We start from the raw sequence: 19239 nt of genomic DNA on the forward strand, positions 1-19239 counted from the left end.
TCTTCTTAATTTAGCTGCATAACAATCATGTTAGGGATACCAGATGAAAATATCATAATTTTATGGGTAATTTTGACCTCGAAGTTTTTTCGTACTTCTAATTCCAAAAAATAAATAAAAAAATGTTGTGAAGATTAAATGTGGTGTACATTAATTGGTGTGATTGCGATTTGTGATTTCTTTAAATTAAAACCCATAATACATTTTATTTTACGTTTTATTTACTAAACATATTTAGTTTTGTACCACCTGCGCGAATTATAGGAGGTATTTCATTGTTTATACGCCTAAAAAGAACGGCCCATTGACATTTTATTTAACAATTTTTTAATACCGTCAAACAAGCTAACTTTGCCTCCAGGGTAATCGCCCCAACGTGATATCAAATATTGGGGTAATTTTTACCAATATGGTATCCCCACGTTTATGACGTCATCTATGTCTATCCCTTACGGGCGCACGCGTATAGCTGGTCTATGTAATGCTAGGTCTATGACTATCAAAGAGTGTCAGGTATGGATGGTATAGAAAGGATCGCAATCTCTTATGGCAGAATTGTTGTAAAAGTGACCGCGTTAAGCTTTAAATAATAGTTCCTAATCTCTCCGGTGGCGCTAGTTAGGCTCTGGGACATGAGTATAACATGAACCATATAAGGCAACAAATAACCCGACCAAATTACGTAGGTTGTTTTTGGTAGTATTTCGGTGCATGGTGGCGCCGCCTAATTACTGTTTTTTGATGGACACTTTTCATACATAGAGATTTGGCTCCTTTATACAGTCTCCATGGTGTCAGGCCCTTATGTTGTCACATAGACATAGTATATACAAGTAATTCGCGCACGAGTGTGTAGGGACCTTTATACCGTCCCGTTTGTGTTTAAAGGGCCCTCCACAATCATGCGCGAATCACGGCGCGAAGCCGCGAACGCGAGTGTGGAGCCCTTAAAATTGATTAGCTCTACGAGCTTACGAGCTGTAGCCGAGACAGGAGGCGAGTGTAATCATTAGCTCAGCGAGCTTACGAGTTCGAGGCGAGACACGAGACGAGCCGCGAACCGAGCCACGAGCCGCGAATATATAGTTTTAATAGTTGGTCAAACCAAATTGTCAGTAAATAAGAACAAAAAAAACTTTACTCGTCCTTTCCTTTTGGGTGCTAGTACTAGTGTAAGACAAAGATAGTATGATTCTCTCTGTCTATGTTTGAAATGAGACAGTCCTTTGACAAACTATAATAGCCTTCCACACTCGTCGAATCGCGGCTCGAAGCCGCGAACGCGAGTGTGGAGTCTAGTTCGCTAATCAGCGAAATCGACTCCACACTCGCGTTCGCAGCTTCGCGCCGCGTAGTCTGGAGCGAGCTTATGATAAAAGTTTACAAAGTTGAACAAACGCTCCATAAGGCATAAATGTCATTATGTCAAACAAAAAGTTAATGTTTACTTAATACTTAATTTTCCTGATAAGTGATAATTACAATATTCTTTTTGGCCATTGTGAAGGTCGATGAGCAACTAAAAGGCAATTACATTTAATTCTGGAGTGAAAAATTGTAGAAACTGTTGATAATAATAGATTTGGCCGTTTAAGTGAAGTCTTGGTGCCTGGTAAAAAGTTAATTATTCGAAGCATTGTAGATTACTGAAAGTCATTGTAATGTGTTTCCTTGTATCTTTGTACGGCTGTCACAAGTAAAATGCAGCCCTTGGTTTCCCCAGTTGGTAAGTAACTTTGTTTTTAAACATTTAAAGTGTTTTCCCTTTGTTCTATTCTGTTCGGCAAAACATGTACTTAGCTGTGACATATGCCTACTTCTTCTTACATCAATGAAACGAAATTTTTGTTTCTATAGGTTTTTGATAAAATAAATATAAATAGATGTGATTGTTTAAATCATAAATACATCTATGTTTACAAAAACATTGTATTGTCTTTGGTCCATTTTCTCTAGACACACTAATTAAATGTACTTATGCATCGGAAGTGTACCTATGTTAGTAGGAGTATGCTGGGAATAAAACTAAGAGATTGATGCAGACTCACAGACATTAGGAAAACAACCAAAATAGAAGATGTTTCCCAGAGGATCCAAACACCCAAATGGAAATCCATTTGGGTGTTTGGATCCTCTGGGAAACGTCTTCTATTGTCCATTTGGACAGGGTACATAATGCACTGACAAAAGGACAAAATGGACAAAAAATGTCACAGAATAGTACCCAAGAGGAAAGAAACAACCCTAATGTAAACCGTACATAAAATGGGAAGATGACTTTCCTGAAGACTGGAGAAGGCCTATGTCAAACACAGCCTGACAAAAGTGACAAGGAAGAAGAATCAGAAAAAGAGTAAAAACGTAAATAAATAAATGGATACTCATAATTGTAAAAGAACATGTAAAAATGTATCTGTCAGGAATAATAGTAGATTGTACAACAAGGGCATAAAGCGATCCACCTTCACTCGAGGCAATTTATTGGTCCAAGCACAGTTGAGGATAAAAATGGACATTTATGCCTGAGTTATACACTACTTTGCACTTCGATTGCAAGTAAAGTACACAAAAATAACCAATATTTTGGGTTATTTTACCTTATTCTTACGCATGACTGAATAAATAAATATTATAGGACATTCTTACACAGTTTGTCTTAGTCCCACGGTAATGGTACTCGGACAACAATTGTGACGTTTTCAATCAAAAGGTACCATAAGGACGAAAATTGCTTGTATCTTTATACGAAAAACCTGTCAGAGCATCCTTATGACAAGCGACAATGTGGTACCTTTTGCTTGAAAACGACACAATTATATATAATATATAAATACTTAAATAAGAACATAGAAAATACCCTGACTCAGGAACAAATGTGTGTGCTCATCACACAAATAAATGGCCTTACCGGAATTCGAACCCAGGACCATCGGCTTCACAGGCAGGGTCACTACCCACTAGACCAGAGCGCAGAGCAAGTAGCATATTTTAATCTAATATGCTACTTGCTCCAGTAATAAGTTATTTATTTGCGATACAAGTGCGGAAAAGGGGAAATTCGAAACGAGTGGCGATAAATTAAAACACGACCTTAGGGAGTGTTTTAAATCGACACGAATTGCGAATTTCCTATTTGCACGTGTATCGTTCAACGTTTTACAGTACATATGGCCCTTTAAACTTTCGACATATGCACGAAAAGTGCTCTTTTACGCACTAGTGCGAGAAAGTAGCATGTGTACTGTAAATACATTTCTGTGCTTAGCAATCTGTAAGAATAAACCTTTTGCCGCCCAAAAGCCTATAAAAGGGCCTTCCATTTCATTGTAATTTGGATATTTATCTGGTGAAGCTGCTCATCATGAGTTTTGATTTGTGATAAGAGGTTAGAGGTTAAGCTGTGTATTTTATATCCCAGATAATATAATGATACTGATTGGTCAATTTATGACTATCAACCTGCTTTTATATAAATTTTGTACTTAACTGATAAACACCCAAATGGAAATCCATTTGGGTGTTTGGATCCTCTGGGAAACGTCTTCTATTGTCCATTTGGACAGGGTACATAATGCACTGACAAAAGGACAAAATGGACAAAAAATGTCACAGAATAGTACCCAAGAGGAAAGAAACAACCCTAATGTAAACCGTACATAAAATGGGAAGATGACTTTCCTGAAGACTGGAGAAGGCCTATGTCAAACACAGCCTGACAAAAGTGACAAGGAAGAAGAATCAGAAAAAGAGTAAAAACGTAAATAAATAAATGGATACTCATAATTGTAAAAGAACATGTAAAAATGTATCTGTCAGGAATAATAGTAGATTGTACAACAAGGGCATAAAGCGATCCACCTTCACTCGAGGCAATTTATTGGTCCAAGCACAGTTGAGGATAAAAATGGACATTTATGCCTGAGTTATACACTACTTTGCACTTCGATTGCAAGTAAAGTACACAAAAATAACCAATATTTTGGGTTATTTTACCTTATTCTTACGCATGACTGAATAAATAAATATTATAGGACATTCTTACACAGTTTGTCTTAGTCCCACGGTAATGGTACTCGGACAACAATTGTGACGTTTTCAATCAAAAGGTACCATAAGGACGAAAATTGCTTGTATCTTTATACGAAAAACCTGTCAGAGCATCCTTATGACAAGCGACAATGTGGTACCTTTTGCTTGAAAACGACACAATTATATATAATATATAAATACTTAAATAAGAACATAGAAAATACCCTGACTCAGGAACAAATGTGTGTGCTCATCACACAAATAAATGGCCTTACCGGAATTCGAACCCAGGACCATCGGCTTCACAGGCAGGGTCACTACCCACTAGACCAGAGCGCAGAGCAAGTAGCATATTTTAATCTAATATGCTACTTGCTCCAGTAATAAGTTATTTATTTGCGATACAAGTGCGGAAAAGGGGAAATTCGAAACGAGTGGCGATAAATTAAAACACGACCTTAGGGAGTGTTTTAAATCGACACGAATTGCGAATTTCCTATTTGCACGTGTATCGTTCAACGTTTTACAGTACATATGGCCCTTTAAACTTTCGACATATGCACGAAAAGTGCTCTTTTACGCACTAGTGCGAGAAAGTAGCATGTGTACTGTAAATACATTTCTGTGCTTAGCAATCTGTAAGAATAAACCTTTTGCCGCCCAAAAGCCTATAAAAGGGCCTTCCATTTCATTGTAATTTGGATATTTATCTGGTGAAGCTGCTCATCATGAGTTTTGATTTGTGATAAGAGGTTAGAGGTTAAGCTGTGTATTTTATATCCCAGATAATATAATGATACTGATTGGTCAATTTATGACTATCAACCTGCTTTTATATAAATTTTGTACTTAACTGATAGATTGTTTGGTCAAATTGGGGCAATTAAACTGCACAATTAGTTACGAACTAGTTTTAAGTTAGTGGACATAAGTGGACTAATTTAAACTAACTAAATATAAAGAACCTCAGAACCTCACCCGTATCCCCTGCTTCTGGTATAGCACCCCAGAATGCTAATGGCGTTACGCCTTTGTACCAACAGACTCAAACCCAGATATACTATGAAAACTAAATCCCTATCTATAGGATAGAATGCACACCGTAAAAAAATTGAGTCAACATTTAAATTTTCTCAAAATAAGTACGTGAATGTGGTTACTGCTGGGTGATACGACATATAGTCGACAGCAGTTTAGGTTCGAATTGAATAAACATAAAACTATTAATAAAAACACATTTTAATCACAGGCACTACCTATTGTCATATTACCATGTACGCCTGTAATACGCGATATGATATCATGAATAACATGATACACGTAGGCTTGGACCGACCAGAGACCATATCAATTACCGACAAGTTCGAATGCTAATGCTAACACAGTGCCGCGATGATTATGTGCTATACTAGTCAATTGAACGAAAAAATCGTATGAATATGTGAAAAAGTGCTGCCATTACCATGGTCGAGACCATACCTCTGCAACTCAATGGAAAAGTTTGTAAATATCTTATACAGTACTTAAGTACTCCTCGGCAATCCTAGTGTTTTTGTAAATAAATACGTAATTTCTCTGTAATTATGTAACTATGAAACAAAAAACTTCTTGACTCAATGCATAAACGGAATGATGGTCGCATTCTCTGAAAAATGTTCCTCGTACACTCATACTACATATAATAGGTGCATTCCACGAGAATGTCCCTTACGAAACGCCATTCTTCTAATAGTTCTGAAAACCGAGAAAATGATATTGGGTCTAGTAATATTTCATGGCTTTGCTAACAAATTGGCAGTATATTCTCGAGCTTTACGGATTTGATTGAATTTGTTGCCATACAAGACAAATGCATTTCGTAAGACATTGTCGTGGAATGCCCCAATAATGTTACTAATAATGTCTGTAGCACGCTTGTTAATAATATCAGTTTAGTACTGTACATAATTATGCTTATTAGTTGATCAAGCAAATCTTGTCAGTAGACAAAGGCGCAAAATTTAAATTTTCTATGGGACCTACATTCGCGCCTACATTTTTTTAAATTGCTGCCTTTTCTGCTGACAAAATTGCTTGACCAATTATAGTATACTTCTGGTCAAAAGTTTGTGTGTTTATACGTACATGAGATATAGAAAGTTTGCCCGGAACCCTCGGTGCGAGTATACTTCTGGCATAGAGTAACTTATACTAGAGCGGTACTGTCATAGTAAATTTTGTAACCCCAGTAAATTCACTGCCATCTATCGCCACACTTTAAAACTAAAAATGAAGATTTATAAAAATAAGATAAAATGTATTTAAATATGGATAAATGATTTTTTTTATTTGCTTAATTATTTTTATGATTTTTGACCATGTTCTTTCACTTATATGCGTTAAAATTGTTAAATAACAAACGAAACCGTCAACGCCATCTATACGACAGTAGGCCAAAGCTAGTAGCGCCCTCTGAACGAGAATCAAATTTTCTTGATTTTCGAGGCACGTTTTTTTCTTAGACTATCCATCTATTACGGAGTTAGATCTATCTTTGCTTCTGGTCAAGTTTTTGTGTTTATACGTACATGAGATATTGAAAGTTTGCACGGAACCATCGGTGCGCGAGTTAAACGAACTCTCACTTGACTGTTTTATTTTTATTTTAACGGTCTAGCCTTGATACCTCTGACTTTGTTGCTGACACGGCTCTATAAACGCTATCAGTAGCACGTTTTTATGTCTGCGTTGAAAAATATTTATCCGCCTATATCTAAAGCGTTTTCCAACATGAAATTAATTACACTTGTAATATGTTATTTTACCTCTTGAGAGTTATTTTTATTTGTATATGATATAAATGCAATCCTAGTAGTACTTTCAGGGTACACATATTCATAAAATTCTGAAAGATATTTCGGTTTGAAAATTTCATTCGTGTACGGGAATTTTGCTTTTGGATTTTGCTGGCACGGGAATTGGTTTTCTAAGAATTATTCCTATTTAATTTAAACTATGTTTTATTGTTAATCAAAAGTAAAATAATAAACTTATAGGATTATTAAGGTCCTATTCCACATTTTGAGATCTATTGCATGTTTTTAAAGCATCATACAAATAAAACTGATGATTCAAAAACTTGACCACTGAAGTTAAGGATCTTTCTGAATTAAATAAGTATAAATGTTATTTTTAATTATTATTAATGATTCACAGCCATCATCTGACTGTAAGAAACATCGTTGATTTTAATTTTATGTAATGGAATATCGTATGAACATTTGGACAACCTTTATGTAGGTGAATAACATATATTGTTTTGGTTTTTTAATGAATCTGAGTATTAGAATCGCAAGCTTTAACGATACAATTTGTTAGCATTCGTGGATTCGCAGCGAACGAAATGATATTGATGAATTCATTAACATTCGTATAATATATGTATGGCCCAGTTGTAATTGTTCCACGATATAAATATAACCTAAATAACGCTGAAAGACATATAACATCCATAGTAATAGCGTTTAATTAATAAAATAAATGATGATTTCAAATTCCCGTGCCTAGAAAACGAGGTCCCGTGGACTTGGGTTTCGTTCGTAATAAATAAAATCGTCTAAAATCTAATTCGCATATTACAGAAATTCTATTTTATCCTCAATATTAATATAGTAAATAGAAACGGGCTATGTCAAACTAGTGTTCGTTAACGAATAGTTATTTGAAATATATACATTATTGTGAAATATGCATTCTAGTCCTCGTTTAATAAATTATTGAACCCGTTGATACCATTTATTATGCGTATTTATGCTAACACATTATATCGTGATTCAATGGAATCGATGTGCTTTATTACAATCCGACATCTACTCATACTAAATACGTATTTTTTTTCCCGTTGCTCAAAAAGTGCTACTTTACGTATCGTTTTATTAGCGTTCGCAAAGTTGGTTTTTGCGAACTAGTGCTTTTTACTTTTCCGGCTCTTTTAAATTTAATCCTGACCGTAATCGATACGTCCACACCAGAGTTTGGATGTTTAAAAACTTTATATATATTTACTTTGCCCTAATGGCAAATTACACGATATAAAGTAAATATTTATTTGTTATTATATTTTTTATTTAAATAAATATTATAGGACTTTCTTACACAGATTGACTAATTCCCACAGTAAGCTCAAGAAGGCTTGTGTTATGGGTACTCAGTCAACGATATATATATAATATACAAATACACAAATACATAGAAAACACCCAAGACTCAGGAACAGATATCTGTGTTCATCACACAAATAAATGCCCTTACTGGGATTCGAACTCAGGACCATCGGCTTCACAGGTAGGGTCACTACCCACTAGGCCAGACCGGTCGTCGTGTATATAAATAAAACGTTATATAATACGGTATTTCACTAAAAACTTTTTATTATTTGGCTGAATGGAACTGTCATTGCCACGTTGGCTGTTGTTAACAGAAAATATGAAAAGTTAACAAGTTAAACCGGCGTCCGCTATTTTCACTTAAAATTTAGTTGTATCAAAATAATTAACTTAAATTGCAACTGTAAGAGTATTTTTAATTTTAATTAAAACACTAATTAATTTTTGCAATGTAAACCAACGTTGGACGTAGTTTATAGTGCTGAATAATATTTATTATAAATATTATAATATAATATAATCACTCAAGTTCAAGGGAAAATTCGTAACTGTAAGTACTGTAAGGGAAGTATTTATTCATGCAACCAATATTTGTTTTATTGAGATAAGTAATTCTAGGTCTAGGTAGGTTCGCCTACGGCTTATAAAAGACATCTCTCACATACATATCATCATCACATTACACACATCGGCATTATTATCGCACTATATCGCCTCGTGTCACGTGTGTAATGACCAACTAGACCTGAGTATAATTACCTCCACGCGTTCCCGAGAGAGAGAATCCGTCTGTCTGTCAAGGGTTTTGACAGACAGACGGACGGACGGACAACAAAGTGATCCTATAAGGGTTCCGTTTTTTTTCTTTTGATGTACGGAACCCTAATTATAGTTTTTTTTTTAAACCGGCCAAGTGCGAGTCGGACTCGCGTTCCAAGGGTTCCGTACATTACACAATTTTTAACAATGCATTTTTTATGTGAAACGTGAGTGAATTGTCTTTAAAAAACCCGTAGGGACCGGATCAAAAACTTAATAATTAAGTCCGACTCACGCTTGACTGCACATTTCTAATCGGTAGGTTTCCTGATATCTATAGGTAAAGAATTATATTGTGTATTTTTTTCAAAATTTTAGACCCAGTAGTTTCGGAGATAAAAGGGAGGGAATAGTAATTTTTTGCCTATTTTCTTGAATAACTTCTAAACTGTTCATCCTAAAATTATAAAAAAAATATATATTTGAGATACTCACAATAAGCTCTTTCATTTGATATGTGACACGATATAGTTTGAAAATAGTTATTTGTGCAACAAGAGAGGAAAGTTGATTCTTCTTGCGAGTGTTGATTATGAGTCCCGAGTAAGCGTAAGATACTATAATTGAATCACGAGCGAAGCGAGTGATTCTAAGTTAGAATCTAGAGCGTAGCGAGGGACTCAAAAACACGAGATGTGAAATAACTTTGCTCTTGTGTGACACATACAACTTTTCACCTCAGTAGTGAGAACATATTATGGTTAAAAAAATTCACCATCACGTAAAGTTAACCACCTTTATTTACATTCATGAATGAAAGGCATCATCATTATGACGAAAGCTTCTAGAAATATCAATTCCCTCCAGGGAGTGACGAAAGTCTTTTTGCAGACTGTTTTTTCGCAGGGAAGTAGGCTTGTTCGAGCTGCTGAGGTGTAAACTTTATTTTTTTATTTTTTCATTTACCCCCCAAAAGTGGCCGGCATGTTTAAAATTAATTTGTTTACGTTACATGTCCATCTTTAGGTCACAAACTTACATACTTATGTGTACCAAATTTCAACTTAATTGGTCCAGAAGTTACGGAGAAAATAGGCTGTGACAGACAGACAGACGCACGAGTGATCCTATAAGGGTTCCGTTTTTCCTTTTGAGGTACGGAACCCTAAAAAGGGTCAATTTCTTTGAAGGTTGCTTCGGTTTTGAGGTTATCTTAACCAATCAATTCATTTATTTGAATTATTTCAGATCACGAATCGCGTCACAACTCGTACCGAGTGAGCGATGGGGACGCCGTTCCGTCGGAGAGCACGCCGCTCGTGCGGTTCCCCGCCAGCAGCCTGCCGCGCCGCCGGCCGGCTACCACGGCCGTCCTCGGCCTGCTCCTGCTCATCCTGCTCACTGGGGTCCTTATAGGCATTTATCTGCTCGTCGTACAGAACTCTTCAGGTAAACCTATCATAATTATGCTTTGTGCGTCGAAATGTATATACTTCCCTGCCAGCAGCCTGCCGCGCCGCCGGCCAGCTACCACGGCCGTCGTCGTCCTGCTCCTGCTCATCCTGCTCACTGGGCTCCTTATAGGCATTTATCTGCTCGTTGTACAGAACTTCAGGTAAACCTATTATGTTTATAGGTTTGTGCGTCGCAACTTGCACAATATAGAATATTTACTTAGATATTTCTCTCCGAGAGGATTATGAGCCTGAGGAAGGTGGGGACCAAAATCGAATGTGGGTTAGTTGAACTTTGTGACCATTCTACCTTCGGATATGGGCGTAGGACTTAGTATTGAAGTCGAAGGCTCTCTATCTGCCGCCCACTATCTAACACCCTGTGTCCGTCCATGCTTAGCTAAGGACACACAGGGACAGCATATTGTAGTTCTATAAAGGCCACCCGTAAAAAATACTAGTCTCTGCCATCTCTTGAAAATCGATGGTAGAGGTGACATTCACTGATTTAAACTTTCACGATTTTTACTCATTATTATTTAGCAAAACGGGACTTACAAAAAAGTCCCTTTTTGCTAAATAATAATGAGAGGTGACATTGTCAGATAATTTCCTCCCCTGGTTCCTAAGAACTTAATTAATTTCTTATAGTTTCTGATTCGGGATGCCTTCAAGGTTCTGGACTGGAAAGGACGAGGCATCAATGTAAATGGCGAGTACATCACTCACCTTCGGTTTGCCTATGATATCGTAGTCATAGTCATGGCTGAGACCATGGAGGACCTCAGTGCGATGCTCGCTGATCTCAGCAGAGTATCTGAACGAGTTGGTCTGAAAAAGAACATGGACAAGACGAAGATCATGTCTAACGTCCATGTTGTGCCAACTCCCGTATTAATCGGAGGCTCTGCGCTCGAAGTTGTTGACGATTATGTATACCTGGGACAAACAGTCCAGTTAGGTAGGTCCAACTTCGAGAAAGAGGTCACTCGTCGAATCCGACTCGGTTGGGCAGCATTCGGGAAGCTTCTTTTCGTCCAAATTGCCGCAGTGTCTTATGTCAAAAGTCTTTGAACAGTGTGTGTTGCCAGTGATGACATACGGATCTGAGACGTGGGCGCTAACGATGGGCCTCATAAGAAGGCTCAAGGTCACGCAAAGGGCAATGGAGAGAGCTATGCTCGGGGTTTCTCTGCGTGATAGAATCAGAAATGATGATATCCGCAGTAGAACTAGGGTCACCGACATATCTCGCAGAATTGCAAACCTTAAGTGGCAGTGGGCGGGGCACATTGCTCGCAGAACTGATGGCCGGTGGGGCCGGAAGGTTCTGGAGTGGCGTCCGCGTAGCGGAAGACGAACTGCCGGTAGGCCTCCAACGAGGTGGAGCGACGACCTGGTGAAGGTCGCGGGAATTCGGTGGATGCGAGCGGCACAGGATCGGTCGGAGTGGCGAGCCTTGGGGGAGGCCTATGTCCAGCAGTGGACGTCTATCGGCTGACATGATTGTTAGGTTACCACCGGGTTGATGATGAAAACTAATACTTGTACCAATATTTTAACTTTATTCGTTCGTTACCAACATAATAACGACCAATTTACAATAAATATTCCAAGACGTCTACACTGTAACTCGTCTGTACACGAACTGCCCCTTGTCACAGTGTACCCGCCTTTTAATAACAATTCAACATGGCGGGAACCAGTGACAAGTAAGGGTCAATTGATACTCTTTTTTAAGCTAATCGTAAAAGTAAAAATGATCAAAATATAAGCTATTAATAAATAATGATCCTTACAAACAGTGTTGCTAACAGATGATGATGATGAGTTTCTGATTATTCCACATTGACTCATAAAAGAATAATACGAGTAGGTAATTAATAATAATTCACCATTTTTATGTCAGTCAAACCTATTATTGTTGTTTTAGAAAACATTCTTCCTCCCGTTGAGGCGCCCCGGATGCTCCGAATTTTTGCGCAATAGTATCAGTGTCGAATTGCACACAACCAAACCAGAAGAGCAAGGTTTATAACTACGAGTACACCACGCGATGTAACCACTATGGCACAAATCCGCAAAATGCAGGTAATTTTATACTGGTTGACCTCTTTTATGACTAATATTTAATATTCTTTCCGGGATATTAATAATATCTTTCAAACAGCTAGAGCAAGCAGCAATTTTTCGAGATTCTGCGTCTCTGTACCATCGGCTTCTCTTTGAGCTGTGTTCTCCTGGCGCTAATTACTGGCTGTTGGATTTATAAATATTTCCATGTATTTTTCATGTCACTATATGTTGCTAATGTAAATGTTATACGTTATACTCGAATTGACTTATGAAAGAGCCCTCGAAGGATAGTCGTTTTTAATTTTCAATTTTAACGCCTCCGGCCTTCCACCGAACCGAGATCAATGGGGATTGTCAAGTTGAGTAAGTACGTTACGTATTATTTTACCCAACGACGTTAAAATAAAGCAAAAAGTAGGTAGATATACATATTTTGTTTCGTTTCATATATCTTGTCGCTTAATTGTTCTCTATGAGTTTTTATAATTTCTTTACATCGGGGTTATTGGAGCGGGAATGATTTGAGTAAGAGTAGAAATAAACAGATAGGTTAGTCTGAGAAAACCTCATATTATACCTAATGAATAACGACCTCTGTGAATTTTAAACTTACTATGATACAATTTTATTTTCCCCTCACTAGCTCGGAAAGCCGTCTTTTATCCTTTAAAACAAGCGGGGAAAAACGCATTTTATCCACTAGTGGGGAAAGTAATTTGACCTTGGATGGAGCGTGTTTAAGTAGCTTGACAGATAACAAAACGTAAAACGCTCATAATAAAGGTTCGTTCGATATTAATTATCATTAGATAAATGATTTGAAAATCTAATAAAAAATACCAGATTTAGCTTTATTTAATGATCTTAAGTCATAAACCTTAAAATTCCATAATAAACGTTTGTTTTTTAATAATTATGTTAAATATAATTCTGAACGCACAAGTTAAGTCGATGCAATTTCAAAACGCATCGTTGACATTTCATACGTCAGAAATGTCAACATAGACAACAAAAACTTTGCTTTAAAACTTCTCACGTAAAAGTACAGAATTTCGAGAGTTTTTTGTTATAATATCGTAAAAAAATGAGTGATTCCAGTTGATGAAGATGATCTAACGCCTGTGGATGTTGCACTTTCCTCGCTAAAGTGAGGGGAAAAGTTTTGTGTTACACACGGGTGCAAATGTATTTTACTTCTCGTATGTTAAAACACTCGCTACGCTCAGGATTCTCTTTTAGAACCACTCGCTTCGCTCGTGGTTCAACTATAGAATCCTTTCGCTTGCTCGTGTTTCAATTCCACACTCGCGGGTAAAATACAACTTTGCACCCTTGTATAACAAATAGCTATTTCACCACACAAGCTCGGAAAGACCGTCTATGTTTCAAAAAAGAGAAAGTTGCATTTTATCCACAAGAGTGGAGACGTAATTTGATGCAAATTTTCAGTTGATTTCTGATGTCGGCGAGTAGAATTGACTTTTAAATGATGTTTTTCAATTATAGGTATTAAATAACGTTCATTTGGATTTGATTTGTAATGTTCTATAGTAAGGGTCGGTTGCATCAGACTGTTTGTCATCGTTAAAAAGTTTGCTAAATTTTGTTGTGTGGAAAGTTTCATAGTAAAGTGCGGATGGTATTTTACGAGCGTTGGTGTAGTGAAAAAAAATGTGTTTCACTTTGTACCTGTGTAGTTTTTTTTTAACATTACATTAAAATTTACTATACCTAAACCTAACAACACAATAACTTATCTAGAAAGGTGACATTTAAATAAAAAAATACGGTGATAACATTAATATTTCTTTAAGTAAACCTAACCAAAAGGGACACGTAGGAAATGTCATGTCATTCGACGTGAGAGGTAGAGTGTAACAACTGACTATACTGACTATATTTATTTTTATAAAGAGTGAATAGATCCAGGAGCATGGTGAGATGGTAAAGGGACGCGAAAAGCTTTGCTACAACTTTTACTTTGCGTTTTTATCACATCTGCTATCTCTCCTCCCTTCCCAGTGATAGTCCCTATCCCTATATTCCAGCTGGCATACCTACTTCAATCTCTCATACTCATACTTTGTCCATTTCCTACAAAAGCCGGGTGCTGCTCCTGCGCGTCGCCCGAGGGGTACGCCCTAGCCCTATCGCTATAATCTCATTTAATCCGATATCCATCCAGGATGCTAAAATAATTTGGCATTGAGTTTTTAAAACCAGCCGCCTGCCTAACGTCAACTCTCCTTGGGGATCCTTAATTGACTTAGATGACTGACATTTTTATCTTTTACTCGACTTTTACGACATCCATGGATAAGCTCGGAGTGGGTTGTTTTTAAGCGGGCCACCACACGGCCGAAATGTATGAAACAGTTAAATTATATCGGCTTGGTACCAAACTTGGTTTAGTTGTAAAATAATCAAGTAAATTAATCTTGTCGTGTATCTCTTTTACTAATGACATGACTAATGATGTCTTAGCTCGCTTAGCTTCCAGCGTTAGCTCGGGAACTAACTAACGCTTAACTACTTAACTACTCGCTAATGCCATTAGCGTTAGCGAGTTCCTCCCTACATCTGTGACGCAACTATAAACAGGCAAAGTGACACTCATAGTCATACAAATCGTAAGCGAATACAAGGGGCAAAGCTTTGTTTGCTTTGGAAATTGCACCTAAATATTAGAAATCATAATGCCATTTTCTCTTCACCACGCCAGCCGGTAAAGGCTCTCTTGATTGTTCAAGAACTGATAACTTGATAAGAAAGTTGCATTTTATTCACATGTGAGGCAATGTAATCAAATGCAAATTTTGAGTTATTTTCTATGTTTGCTGGTAGAATTGACTTTTAAATGATGATTTTGAAAGATAAATATTTTAATAACATTCAGTTGAATCGATTTACTTTCATTTTGTTTGATGTTTTACAGTTAGTATTTTCCTTGAGTTGGTGTGGTGAAAAATTTTGTGTTTCACTCGGTGGCAAATTTTGTACAACCCTCGTGCCTTGAAACCCTCGCAACGCTCAAGATTCCATTTTTAATCACTCGCTACGCTCGTGGTTCAATTTAAACAACGACTTTGCCCCCTTGTAAAACAAATAACTATTATTTGCCCTAAATTAAAAAAAAAAAAAACAAAGTCCCAAACTGCCTAAATGTCAAATTGTTTTCTTCTTAAAATTGTCGAATGTCATAACGACTTTTGTTCATGTCGCCCAAGTCCCAAATTACTCAAATGTTAATAAAAAGTATGTTTCATCAAATTGTTAATTTCCGATGGGTAATCAATTAATAATCTTTGTCATACATATTGTAAATAGTTAAGTACCTAGTATTAAGATTGTTGCAGTGCCCTAACGGGGTAATGTTTTATAAGTACCATCCTCTGTAATGAACATGATCACAATAAAGTATATGAATATGAATACTGGTAATTTCTGTACAATAAATAATGATATCCCACCAAAAAAAAGTGAAATGAGAGCCAAGTTTAATATTAAGAATTTAGTATGTGGCGAGTCAGAGCCAAGTTCTGTGCTGTATAGAAAATCCTGAAATTATAAAGTATTTGTCTTGGCTAGTTTTTACGTATAGGCTATTGTCTATGTTACTTTTCAAACATTTTGTTTGTTGGTAAAAACTAGCCAAGTCCAATCCTTTATAATTTCAGGATTTTCTACACAGCACAAAACTTATGTGTTACCCATATAGATCTTCTTTTGTCGGCGAGTCAACAACGTCACATATTCATAACATTGAACTTTGCACTCATTTCATATTTATTTTTTGTTGGGATCGATATAACATCATTGGAGTTTTACTACTATATAAATTATAAACACGGGCTTTTATTGAAATTACTAACGCACCTGTCTGCTGTTTAGATTGGGAGGCTTATTCATTCCTTCAACACGAAATGTCGCTGGTGACAGCTGACAGATCATATCATGATAACGTTGTTACAATCAAAATAAGGCTCCGGGTCCCACAGAAAAAAAAACCGGCCAAGTGCGAGTCGGACTCGCGTTCCAAGGGTTCCGTACATTACACAATTTAAACAATGTATTTTTTATGTGAAACGTGAGTGAAATATCTTTAAAAAACCCGTAGCGGTCGGATCAAAAACTAAGTAATTAAGTCCGACTCATGCTTGACTGCACATTTCTAATAGGTTTTCCTGTGATCTATAGGTAAAGATCTATTTTGTGTATTTTTTTCGTAATTTTTGACCCTGTAGTTTCGGAGATAAAGGGGGGGGGGAACGGTCATTTTTTGCCTATTTTCTTGAATAACTTCTAAACTGTTTATCCTAAAATTATAAAAGAAATATATTTGAGATTCTCACAATGAGCTCTTTCATTTGATATGTAACACGATATAGTTTGAATAACTTGATTTTTTGATTTTCTCATTTACCCCCCCAAAAGTGGCCCCAGTGTTTAAAATTCATTTGTTTACGTTACATGTCCGTCTTTGAGTTACAAACTTACATATGTGTAACAAATTTCAACTTAATTGGTCCAGTAGTTTCGGAGAAAATAGGCTGTGACAGACGGACAGACAGACAGACAGACGGATGAGTGATCCTATAAAGGTTCCGTTTTTCCTTTTGAGGTACGGAACCCTAATAGTCTTATTTTATGGGAATATGAGGAGGGTAGTGGAGGGAAATGCACCACTTTACAGCCAGCAACAACGTTGAATTACTTAAGCCTCTACCTACATACATGTATATTTATACATGTATATGGTATGTCAGAAGTTATTGATTGGAGTTTAGTCACAATTTTAGTGTTTTTATTTATTTCAGATCCCACTGAAGCAGTGCGAAAACGTTTATTGTGACTTCTTATAGTGTTCAGTGAAAATGGTGAAATTTATGCAGGAATTACAATTATTGTATCATTATTATCATTCGATTTGTAATATTTGAGTTAAGAAGATTACTGATAACAGCTATGTACGAGTATTAACCAGGTATGTGTGATAATAAAATGTAGGATTTATTGTTGAAATAGAACAACCAAATAAAGGGGTTAAATGTATATAGGTAATTATAGGTCATCCTTATTGTGCGCAAACCCATATCAGCATCAGCACACAATAACGGGTTTAATAACGGGACTAGGATTCTTTTTTTAGGGAAACTTTCAGGTAGTATTCGAGTTTTTTTGACGAGAACTTAAGAAAAGGAACGAGAAATCGGTTTATTATCGTTTTATATAAGAACTTTTTTCACATATTGCAAAAACTAATGATATTTAGCAGAAATCTACTTAATTGACTAGATTTTATCATCCTACTATTGATTCGGTCAAGTTATAGATTTGATGATACCTACATTGATGTTTGCTATCGCGCGTTAGACGAAAGGGTCGCAAGGTCAGACACATATATCTACTCCTATCTCTGTCAGCATTGATATATGTAGAACTAAATGCACTCTGGAAGATTCCGCGTGTTACAAAGTAAAATGTAGAATCAAGGTTCACGTGTGACCACGCGGCCGGTCTTACATGTAAACAACATATTGTCATAAATGTTTCTTTTTGATTAAGTCGATACATTATTGTCGAATCGCGTCCCGCTAAGCACCATTAAGTATCTGCACCTGTTGTTGGTTAATATGAACTTGAATACTTTGTAAATGTAAATAGTAATTGCAGGAAGGTACGTTTAGTGACATAATATTTAAAAGCAAGCATATTCAACTTTTTGTTTACAGGGGCCTTAAATTAATCTTTCGTATGCGTATGTCAAAAAATTGCCATATAAATAGCAATCGTGACAACGTATTAAATATATATACAAATCAGACGCGTTATATTTAACTAATATGAATATTTTGGAGACGCAATCTTGGTACTTGGTCTTGGCGATGTCCGGATAGGATCGCACTTATGGTTTACCAATACAATAAGTAGGCAATTTAATTTATTTAGTAGGTAATTTTTGTTGTTAACTTTAATAACCATTAATTTGGTTTGTATTTTATTTGTTATCGATTAAATTATTGCGATAGCACGAACGTGACCAGTGGTATATCCACATTTTATTAGATAAGCTTCAAGCGCGAATATGAAATGGAGATCTATATTAAAGTTATAGAAAAATATTAGTATAATAATATAAGACAAGTAGGCATGCAGAGAGTAGGAAATTGTAATATGTGAGACAATGGGATGTGAATAAACGACCAACTTGCTGACACTTATAGGACACATAGGATAGGTACCAAAGACGCCCTGATTGACGACCTTCTCCATTTTCTTAGTCTGAGAGGCGTTTTTGGATAAAGCTGTTATAATTATAACATTTAGCATTGCATACTTACAGCATTTGAAATTGTAACGTGTAGTTCTACAACGAGACAAAACCTAACCAACTAAACCCGACGCCACAAAATAGTTATTTACGATACAAGTGCGGAAAGTAGGAAATTTGCAACGAGTGGTAATAAATTAAAACACGGAGCGAAGGGAGTGTTTTAAATCGACACGAGTTGCGAATTACCTATTCGCACGTGTATCATACAACGTTTATTTACAGTACATTACATATGGCCCTTTAAATTTTCTACGTAGTTAAGTAATGTGCTTATTATAGCAGAGGGTATCGTAATGGAGAACAAGATGTACCTACTGTAAATAATAAATAATATAAAATTCTAATAAAAAAACAATTAATGGTGATTTAATGTGAGCTCTGTAGGCCGAGCACATGATTGGCGCGACAGTATCTCGCCGCGAGATAGACTACCCGACTTTTA

At 36.4% G+C, this 19239-nt stretch overlaps 1 protein-coding gene across 1 annotated transcript in view; it reads left to right on the top strand.

The window, feature by feature from the left end:
* The first annotated feature begins 1897 nt into the window (after positions 1–1897).
* The window catches only part of LOC134754416 (triosephosphate isomerase), a 279469-nt gene continuing 262127 nt past the window's right edge, over positions 1898–19239 (top strand). The window contains exon 1 of the mRNA XM_063690737.1: positions 1898–1905. The gene's annotated coding sequence lies outside the window, so the exon portion shown is untranslated. The remainder of the gene's footprint in view (positions 1906–19239) is intronic.

The sequence above is a fragment of the Cydia strobilella genome, chromosome Z (assembly GCF_947568885.1).
Source record: "Cydia strobilella chromosome Z, ilCydStro3.1, whole genome shotgun sequence".
Classification (NCBI taxonomy): Eukaryota; Metazoa; Arthropoda; class Insecta; order Lepidoptera; family Tortricidae; genus Cydia; species Cydia strobilella.